General features: G+C 34.7%; 1 protein-coding gene across 7 annotated transcripts in view; it reads left to right on the top strand.

The window, feature by feature from the left end:
• Positions 1 to 235: 235 nt before the first annotated feature.
• The window catches only part of LOC120767459 (probable secreted beta-glucosidase adg3), a 147,517-nt gene continuing 136,267 nt past the window's right edge, over positions 236 to 11,485 (top strand). Inside the window, exons 1-2 of one of the 7 annotated variants that reach the window (XM_040093538.1) lie at positions 236 to 643; positions 900 to 1,004. The gene's annotated coding sequence lies outside the window, so the exon portion shown is untranslated. Of the gene's footprint in view, positions 1,005 to 11,485 lie in introns of all 7 variants that reach the window. The other 6 variants (XM_040093537.1, XM_040093536.1, XM_040093539.1 and 3 more) reach the window with 6 other exon arrangements.

Genomic DNA, 11,485 nt, shown 5'->3' with positions numbered 1-11,485 from the left:
ACTCGCAAGATACTCGTACAGGTGCGCAGAGCATTGGCGCTCATCAGTTACCGCTTCACTGGGGCCATTTACTTGTTATACACACTACTTTTCCATTAGTATGTTGATTTGATTGTACACTAGTATATTTGTATGTACATATGTGACGTTGACTTTAGTTGCTGGCGAACATGCTCGTGTGTTCGCTTACCTTAATTTGTTGGCATTTCAAAGTTAGTTTGATGCGAGATTTCAAGCGCTTAAGTTTATCCGTTTTTCGGCTTGCCGTAACAAAAGCGAAGTCAAAAATTTAGTTCATGTTTTGTATAAAACAAATAAATATAATTTTAAATATGTTTACCAAAATATATAAATAAATAAGGAAATAAGTTTTACCCTGTTCTACTTTAAGGGTTTGATACTAAAACAATACACATGTAAACCAGAAATATTGCTGTAAAAGTAAATATTGCGAATTTAGGAGAACCTCTGTCAACCAAAAATAATAAGTTTTACTTAATTAAAAAAAGAAAATAACGCATTCTTGCTTAAAAATGTACGACGGTAGCATAAATTAAAACATACTGAGCAATGCACGATTTCAAAGCTAATCAATAAAATTTGCGAAACCTGCAGGCTAATAACCTTTACCGGTGATTAAAAGGTATATGAAAAATATTAAATATTGTAAGTCCAATATATAATTCCTCACTCAATTAAATTAACACAGTTAAGCATTTCCTTATAAAAAGTCAGTATATAACTTAAATATGTGTGAAAAAGGAAAGCAAAAATAAATTTCTTTCATTGATTTTCGTATTCGAATTGCAAAAACGTGCAAACTGGGTAATAAAAATTAATTTATGTTGTCTTTTGCGTGGCAAATGATAAAAAAATTGTGCTGCAAAAATTTAATCTAGGCTGTGAACTGAGTTCAACTGTTTAATTTTCTTTCTGTTGACGATATCAAAATAAAATTATTTCGAGACTTTTAAATCGGGAAGCATAAAGGACGCAAAAGATACGTAAGTATACATACATATATTTTCCCTGCAGCTGTGAATTTTAATTTTTATTCCCCTAATTATGACATGAGATGACAGTCATGCATGTTCGTTTATATGTACTTAAAAATTAGAAAAATGATGCTTGAATATGATCCGGACTGAAAATATATTTTAAAACATAAAGATTTGTAACATACTACAACATATAGTATAATCCTGTTACAAACCTCGGCTGACATAGCTTTCAGTGCCTTCAGATGGACGAAAATGTTGAGATCACCTACTTTCTCTTTGATTCCAACACGACGAATTTCAAATTTATTAGATAATACACATACTTTTGAATATAACTATGTTTATAAACACACATGCATATGTATTTATTTGCTCCTAAACGTTTCTGATTTTCAATGGAAAAATAGATGTTAGACCAAATTCATCTTTGAGGTTTAGAAATAACAAAGGTTATTGCATCATCGTATATTACACTTAAATGGAACTGTATTTAGTTCTGAAATTTTTAGTTTATAATGTTAGTTCGTTAGTTTCGCTTGTGGTTAGAATCCAAGAATTCACTTTTTGCTAGTTTGTGAAGGTCTCCAAAAATAGAATTTATATGTTTATAATTTTATAACAAAAACAAACAACTTTTTTTGATATATTTTATAATAAAACAACTAAGGAAGCCAAATAGATAGAACTGCGAAATTGCAATAATAATAGCAATGACCACAACGCGAATGCAAAGAAAAACAACACCCATGTTGGCATCGGAAGTTTTTGGGCAAGCATTCGCAAACAAAGCTGAATTAAAAAAGCAAGGACCAATGGGTGGCAAAGCAGAAAGTGTACAATTTGGGTTTAACTTTTTGTTTTAACCCGTTTGTTTTTATGATTAAATTTATATGTATATATGAACTGTTGTCACTATTTCATACAAATTTATGGACAACATAAACAAACAAATGTAATTTGCATAAACTCATACTTTTTGCATACCATAACTTTCCGGCTATAAAACAACTAACACCAAAAAAATTTATGTTTTCTCACTGGGCTGCTTTTATTACTGTTATCCATCACCCGAAATCGCCCTCCAGTGCCACGGATTGAAATGGAAGTAGAAGATATTTTCCCTTTTATGCAGCAGTTACTTGTTGTCATCTGTCGTACTAAAACAGTTGCCTCAGTTTTTCTCAGAGGTATTTTATTATTATTTAGGTTATATGTTGTTATAATTAGCGAAGGGCGGAAAGGTGTTTATGTAGACGGTTTTCAAGCACAAATCTGCCGTTACTGCTGCAATTGCCAAACTTGGTTTTCAATAAAGTTGTCATTGGGCGGTAGCGATTCCCATTCACAGTAACGTGCCGGTCTGGATCATCACTTAAAAGGTACGTCCCAGTGTACCACCGGCCCATAAACCGCACTAGACAGTAATTTTTTCGACATGCAATAGTGACTCATTGAGTACGTGCTATACGTACTATATACATATATGTATATATATGTGACCTGGTCTACGAAAAGGGATCTTAGGTGCGAAAACTAGTTTTCTGGGAAAAGCTGTTAAAAGTAATCGTCAGTTTCTCGTTATCTCATTAATTGTTCTCCTTTTTTTTGACACCTAAGCCCCCTTTTCGTAGACCAGGTCACATATGTATATTTATTGGGATTTGATATTTCCTAATTCGTGTGGGTCTACACGCAGAATACATAGAATAATCTAAATGAGAAACACCCGAAATAAATTTGTAAGTCGATATGTAATGGTTTTTAATAGCATTCCACATTTTTCATTCATTCACCGTGTTTTTGGCTTGGATAATCAATAACGGTAACGATAGCAATACTGTTACAAAATTATTAGATATCTTCATACCCAAAAACTAAATAACTTTACATGAGAAACAAAACTAGAACAAATAAATTCAATAGATATACCTATGTATATATCTTTGAGACAAAGTGAAGTCGCTATATTTAAAGAAATAACATTGATATGGCAAACAGGTTAGGAGGGGTTAAGTTAGAGTTCTACCGAACATTTTATACTCCAAAGCATCGGAATCCAAGCAACTACATATATACATATGATATGTATAAAGACAGCCGGATGTTCGAAAATCCTGATATTAGTTCTATGAGGGCTAAGTCAAGTTTTCGACCCAATTTTATACATTTTGGGCACAAAGATATATTGTTATGAGTAAAACACGTTCTCTCTTTCTCATTGAAATAATTCACATGTTGGCCGATATACTTGTATGTAGTATAAAGTCAACTGGAAGTTTAAAAATCTTTATATCGTACATGGGGATGCTTCTAATTTCATTTATGGATCTCGCACATTGACCGTTATCTTCGGTTAAAAGTGAACTGTAGATATTGGGGTACATAGAGACTTAAACAGTTTTGGATAGATTTGGGCAATTTTTAGCTATTAGGAAAATGAAATTGTGCTACGTCACATGGCCCAATTTTTACCCCGGCCTTCTCGTACCATTTTGGTTGCAGAATTTGATGTTTCTGGCATATTTAGTTATTAATTTATCGCGCTTTTGGTAGTTTTTAACCGGACCGTTATATGTATGGCGAGTGGGCGGGCTCATCATCCGATTTCATCGGTTTTCACACTGTAGGTAGAAGTTCTTAAATATTTGCTCTAGGCGAATTTATCTTGTAACTTTAGTGGCTTAGGAGATATGTACATTAAGTGTATCAAAGAGCAGACCTACCCAACGTTTTCTTAAATAATATTAGCGACGCATTGTCGCTTTTAATTGTCAAAAATCAAAACTACTATATCTATTCTTTTGAAATTTTTAACAATACTTTTTCATTTCGGCGTTTCCTAGGGAAAACTAAAATCTATCGAATGAACCTTAATTTTTTTATTTCGGATGATCCAGCACCAATTTAACAGGGGTACTGTAAACCTACTTATATAGCAGCAAATGTTTGCACTTCACTTATGTGTGTGTGTGTGATATGAACGAAATTTATAGAACTCGAAATCTACCCGTCGAGCCATCGCACAGTGCAGTATTTTTCTTTTATTTTCTCGCAAATCTTCACCTTAACATTTGGTCTGCTTGAGTGACGTTAGGTGTTGTTCAATAGCAGTTACTTACCTCATTCTTTGTGCCACCTGTTCGCCCATCTATTTGTACACAATTGCTTTTTATGATTGGAGTTCATTTGAACCCCCGTTTGGTCATTGTCATGTCATATATGAATGTGCAAATCTTTTTTTTTTTTTATACAAAACTTGTATTAAGTAATCGCGCTATAGTTGGCGTTAACGTAGACAATTCTGTTTTGTGGTTTTCTTTTTTCTTTGACTTCCAATATCTTATAAGGTGTTATTGTTGCCAAATCAGCTTGATTTTAGTAAACTTTGGTAGCGATGGTTTCCTCTATGTTTGTCGTGAGTGTTATAAAATATAAAAATCTCCAAGTAGCTGTTTAGGCTCTTGCTTGATGTGGATAAAGTATATGAAGTTTGCTATAAGGTTTATAACATCCAAAAGGAAATGTCAGAGACTCTATAAAGTAAATATAAATGATTAGCGTGACGAGTAGATGTAGCCAAGTCTGAATGTTGAACTAGTCCCTATGTTTTGAGATATTGATCTGAAATTTTACACATCAAGCCATCTTCTGATCAATAAGCTGCTTATTGGTCGGTACCGGCGATATAACCTATAGATGTCATACAAATTGACCGATCCAACTCTAGTCCTTGTGTAGAAAACTTTTTTATTTGAGTTGGAAGAACCATTTTACCATTTTAGATTATAGCTGTCATTCAAGCGAACCGATCTACCGTTTATTCTTGTTTCTGTGTAAGCGTTAAAAACATTTTACAATTATCCCTATAATAGAATATGGTCTATATAACCCAATATACATATAGTACACACATATATATATGTTGAACAGTATTAATATTATTATGATATTGGTTAACAGTTATTTGCTAGATATCGCTTTCGATGGACATGTTGTCCGTAAGGATGAAAACGTTCCACCTCTCAAATTATTCGCAGCAGTACCTGCCGATGGAACTAGAGGAAGACCTCCACTCCGTTGGAGAGATCAGGTGGAGAAGGATCTGGTTGCACTTGGTGTCTGAAATTGGCGCCAAATTGCTAAAAGAAGAAACGATTGGCGCGTTGTGGTTAACTCGGTTATAACCGCGTAAATCCAATTAACTGATATGCGTTCTACGAACTAAAAACACTATTGCATCAGAGCGTTAGGAGGTTCAGGAGAAGTTTACTAAATATACCGAATTAATAATACGAATACTAGTGGTTGAGCTTCCCATATATGTACTAAAAATATTATTTAACGTGCTCGTGTAAAGAATATTCAAAAAAGCTTTCAGACTATTATTATAATTTTGTTTAGTTGCAATTTATGCTTTATTGGATAACTATTTTTATCCCTTGTAGCAGCAAAGTGTCTCAACATATTTTCCTTAATTTTGGAAAACTATTTATGTCATAGTTTGCACATTTTGGGCTTCCTATACTAAAATTTACATAAAATAATAGAATTGGCCTATAATTTCAAAACATATTTTTTTCTGAAATTCAGTCTTAAGATCTAATTCATTTTATTTTTCTTTTCACAAAATTTAAAAGTATGTAAGCACAACAATTTGAAAAGCTTTTCCAAGCGGGAAACGCGAAAAAATATATTAATTAGCGCAACAATTATACAACAAGTTTGATGGAATGTAGCGCACACATCTTTCTAGCAGTAATTATTGCTTCTAGCGTCCCCTACCCATTTTTCATCCACACTAAATAAACAATCTTAAAAGGGGTTGGTAATGTTTTCGCCAACTACACACGTTTGTCGCGTAATTACATTAGGGTAAAAATATAAATATATTTTACTAAGATTAGCAAAAACATTTGAAATAACCAATTAGCGTAGTAAAAAGTTAAAAATATTGCAATATCCAATAGAAAATATGAACGGAAATTGATATATGTATGTATATATTAAATGAGTGTGCAAAAACATTTAGTAGTGTCGTGATTACTGAGGTAGAAGTTGCTAGAGATTAATAGCTTAAGCACTTGCACTACTTAAGAAATCTGAAGAAAAATATGCGACTGATATGCTAAGAGGTGTGTGGGGTATTTGAGGTCAAAAATTTTCCATCACGTACAGCTATTTTTGTCATTAAGGGATCTTGGCAATGTGAAATTTTACAATAATCGATTTTTTTTTTGTTATCGGATAGTATACCCTGTTATAAACATTCTCTCAAATTTTCAATCGAAATTCAAATTATTACGGTCGCTACAGCGTTTCTTGTAGCAAGGCAATAGAGGGGTGAACTTAGCGTCTCCAATCTTTAAACGCGTTCTTCTCAGAATGGTGTTTTTCAAAACGGTTTCCACTCTCAAAAGAAGAGTTTTGAAAATATCAAGTTCCAATTTAGAGATACCATTTTTAACGTCATTTGCTATCGCTCTATGGAAGCTTTTTAGGTTTATTTGAAATCTTTCAATTTTTTTTACGAAAAACTGTGGAAAGAAAGGGCCAAAATCGATACTTTTTTTCAAACCGCCGCCATTTTGTCAAATTTCAAAAAAAAATAAACAAAAAAAAAAAATTTCATACCGTGCGACAGAGACGTTTGATATGATCGATCAGTCTTACCCAGATGTTGCTTTAGCAATAAGTGCTGTGTTTTGGTGGCACCAGGCCTTTTTGGAGGGTCGGGAAGAGGTCGGTGAATGAGCAAATCCAAAGTGAAAACGATGCTCATTGTCTTTTTTGACATCAAAGGCGTCGCCCACCATGAATTTGTTCCTCCTGGGCAAAGCGTCAATGCCAAGTTTACTATGAAGTCCTCAAACGAAGGGTCAAACGCGTCCGACCAGACATCGCAGCTGGTTGGAAGTTTCACCACGACAACGCGCCTCACCCCACCTTTCTTGTGAACAGGCCAGCATCCCAACGCTTCCGCAGCCGCCCTACAGCCCAGATGTGGCGCTCCCACACGTTTTTTGTTTCTTTGCCTGAAAAGGCCGATGAAAGGCAAGCATTTTGAGACGACAGAGGGGATCCTAGTAGCATGAACCTCAGCTCTCAAGGCTATTCCGGAGAATGCCTTCCGTGACGGCTTCAATGCATGGAAATCGCTCTGGCAGCGCTGCATGGACGCAGAAGGAGCCTATTTTGAAAGTTTTTAAAGAATTGTAACGATAGGTTCAACAAATTTTTTGAATCGACTCAGTCCTATTATTTTAAATGTTAATGTAATGGTAAATGGAGAAAATTGTTAGAAATACGAACTCATTTATTTAGTAAATAATATACCCAAAATCTTCCTGTGTTCCTCCATGATCAAAAAATAATAATGCAGATTTCTGATCGGTCAAATAGCAGAAATAGTGGCTTAATTTTTGAGAAGCAACTTTCAAGACCCTTGTATCGAGTTTTTCATATGTCTTCATTGGCTTGCTTAGGCACGAATCCTGACAAAAGACAATGATTTTACAGCCAAAATACTTTGAAGCCAGTGCTCAGAAGGGTATCACGATTAACAAGCAAATTAAAGCAGTGTCGCCTTATTACTGTTGGTTATTTTCAGTTGAGGGCTCAGAAGTGCTATAATCCAAGTCGCTGTTGCGGCGTAGGGAATATAAAACATATTGCCCAAGTTCCTGGCAAACTCTTATCGCTGTCACTTGTGCTTCTTTACTCTATTAGGAAAATATTTTGAAGTATTACTAGCTAATCGTCAATATATAATGCATTCGCGAATATTGAGATTTTCATTTTAGTTTTGCAGTATAACACTACTTAAACTTGTTTATTAGAAGGAAGTTTTGACCCCTTATTTGATGTTTTACATGCATGCGATAGTTTCCGCGCATTTCGAAGCAAACGTGAATCGTCAAATATTTCGCCATTCCGTACAATGTGAAACTTTTGAAATGGGCAAAAAATACTTTATACATTTCAATTTCCTCTGAAATCTTTTTACACATACACAATCGCAGGCATTGGCAACTGTGCTTGCAGTGATTTCGTAGAAACTCTGATGCTCATATGACGCGTTTGGGTTTTTTACCTGAATATAAGAAGTTAGTCACTGCTTTTTGCCAGAAATCATTAGTCATACGTAGGTTGCTTTTAGATTTCGAGTTTCGAGAGCAAAAATAAATATAAGCCATCGAAAATCGCTTTAATATTTTTTAAAATATTATCAATTAAGATCTGCCTTACACACTTATGCATGCATTTCAATCAATTGTCGAAGCACTTTTACCACTCTGATTGAACTGTATCCAAAACATTTGTTCCTAACGCATTAATCACCTCTTCAGAAGTCGAAAAACCCAGACCTCTTGGTTTATTCTTTACGTATGGGGAATAAAAAAGAAGTCATTCGGTGGCAAGTGGACGGTGGATAACTCATCAAATCGATGTTTTGGGTGCTCAGAAATACAGTTGTTTACGTCGATGTGAGAGAAGTCTCATTGGCAAGAGTAATCCGTCTGCGGCGGTTGGTCTTCAAGATTTCTGACTATATAATTTTGTTTTTGATTTGAGAAATGTGTAATTGTAGACTCTAATTTTATTTTTGATACATATTTCAACATTTATTTTACAGCATAAAATCAATATTGTTTTTGCTTATTTTATTAAATCTATCTTTTACTTCTTCTGGTTCCACGGCTATGTTGTAGTTTATGTTGTACGTATGCAAAGTACGTTAAGAAGAGTATAAATCGTCGGATATAGCTGAGAGTTTCTAAAGCAGAAAGCACGTTCTCGTAGTTATTTGCATCTTCCATTCCGATTTTTGCAGTTCTTTGTTTCCTGGCAAGTTTTTCCCAAAACGTTTAACTAGGCGTTCAATGAGTCAATGAGTACAGTTATATTTTTTTCTTCTAAGATTTGATAAAATTTGGTAACAGCTCTCTCAACTTTTAAGAACTTTATCGGAAAACCGCGTTTTTAAATCTTGCATGACCGTGTCAATTAGTGGAATGTACACAGAGTATCTTCTGAGCTTCGATGTGGGTGATTGTTTCGATGATTCTGACGACCACATGTTCTGGGTTTTTTCACTGCAACATCTCTCGCTTTTTCACTTCATGCTTCGCTAGACCCACTAATACCTATAGTTGTCTCAATCTCACGATATATCACATGACGATCATGGACGACCTTCACGAAATTCATCTTGGAGTGATCGACGACCTCCATCGATAAATACTGGTCCTTGATGAAGCGTAATCTCCAAAAATTTAATCGCGAAAATGTTCGAGATTTAATTCCATTTTTTACCCAGATGAATATTTTGAGTTCCTGTAAACAACACATAACATTAAAGATGCCAAACTTTACGATTAAATCGTGATTTGCTGGATTACAATAATAGGATTGCCGAATACCGTAATATAAAAGCAACCTACGCACATACTACTTATGTACACATACTTTTAAACGTGTTTTTATTTCCGTTAAGATTTTACAACTACTACGTTACGAGTATGACCGATTTTTTACATACTGTAAAGTATTACGCACTGTCCTCTTCATCACACCACTATAAATAACAAGTAAGGAAGGGCTAAGTTCGGGTGTCACCGAACATTTTATACTCTCGCATGATAAAGTGATAATCGAGATTTCATTATACGTCATTTACATATTTTTCAAATACCGTATTTTTGTAAAGTTTTATTCCGCTATCATCATTGGTTCCTAATGTACTATATATTATACAGAGAAGGCATCAGATGGAATTCAAAATAGCGTTATATTGGAAGAAGGCGTGGTTGTGAACCGATTTCACCCATATTTCGTACATGTCATCAGGGTGTTAAGAAAATATTATATACCGAATTTCATTGAAATCGGTGGAGTAGTTCCTGAGATATGGTTTTTGGTCCATAAGTGGGCGAGGCCACACCCATTTTCAATTTTAAAAAAAAGCCTGGATGCAGCTTCCTTCTGCAATTTCTTCGGTAAAATTTAGTGTTTCTGACGTTTTTTGTTAGTCCGTTAACGCACTTTTAGTGATTTTCAACATAACCTTTGTATGGGAGGTGGGCGGTGTTATTATCCGATTTATTCCATTTTTGAACTGTATATGGAAATGCCTGAAGAGAACGACTCTACAGAGTTGACATAGCTATAGTAGTTTCCGAGCAAAACAAACAAAAAACTTACTAGGGGGCCACGCCCACTTTTCCAAAAAAATTACGTCCGAATATGCCCCTCCCTAATGCGATCCTTTGTGCCAAATTTCACTTTAATATCATTATTTATGGCTTAGTTATGACACTTTATAGGTTTTCGGTTTCCGCCATTTTGTGGGCGTGGCAGTAGGCCGATTTTGCCCATCTTCGAACTTAACCTTCCTATGGAGTCAAGGAATACGTGTACCAAGTTTCATCATGATATCTCAATTTTTACTCAACATCCAGACATCCGGATTTCGACTCTACTCGTCACCCTGATCACTTTGGTATATATAACCCTATATCTGACTCTTTTAGTTTTAGGACTTACAAACAACCGTTATGTGAACAAAACTATAATACTCTCCTTAGCAACATTGTTGCGAGAGTATAAAAACAATATCTATTATGTATACTCTTCTGGAAATATCATTTTACATACTTATATCGTTGAAGCAACGCTGTGTGCTCCACTTGTTATTATATCACGAAGTATCATTTATTTCGTACTATTTCTTCAATAAAAGTTTTTAAAATTGTAGAGAACTAAATCTTTTGAAAAAATCAAAATTAAAAGAGAATATCTAGATCACCAAACATAGATTAAATTTATTCATATTTACCCTAATCTATAAATATCGGTACATTCACCTAGTCCTATTTACTTATGTTCTTAAAGTGTAAGATGGTTGAACCGCCTTTAAAGGAAGGGAAGGGCAACATTTCATGCTGTTGCAACTTTCAGGGATTAAAACTAAGGTATAACTTTAGGCACATAAGGCTCCTTAGTTATATGGGGCCTAGGGTAAGTATTCACCCGATTTTATTCACTCAAAGAGAAAATATGCGCCAACACAATACTTTGTAACACAAAGACATATACTATCAGGAAAAGATTCTCTCCAAATTTTATACCCTTGCAACCAGTTGCTACAGAGTATTAGAGTTTTGCTCACCTAACGGTTGTACGTATCACCTAAAACTAATTGAGATAGATATAGGGTTATATATATATGTATATAAGCGATCAGGATGACGCGAAAAGTTGAAATCCGTTGACTGTCTGTCTCTCCGTCCGTCCGTGCAAGGTTTACCTTGAGTAAAAATTGAGATACATTGATGAAACTTGGGGTGTCGATTCTTTAGTACAAAAAAATTTCGAGTTCGCAGATGGGCGCAATCCGACCACTGCCAAACCCACAAATCGCCATTAACCGAAAACATATAAAGTACCATAACTAAGCACTAAATTAAAATATAAAGCTGTAATCT

The sequence above is a fragment of the Bactrocera tryoni genome, chromosome 2 (assembly GCF_016617805.1).
Source record: "Bactrocera tryoni isolate S06 chromosome 2, CSIRO_BtryS06_freeze2, whole genome shotgun sequence".
NCBI lineage: Eukaryota > Metazoa > Arthropoda > Insecta > Diptera > Tephritidae > Bactrocera > Bactrocera tryoni.
This window is presented reverse-complemented; position numbering and strand designations above follow the sequence as displayed.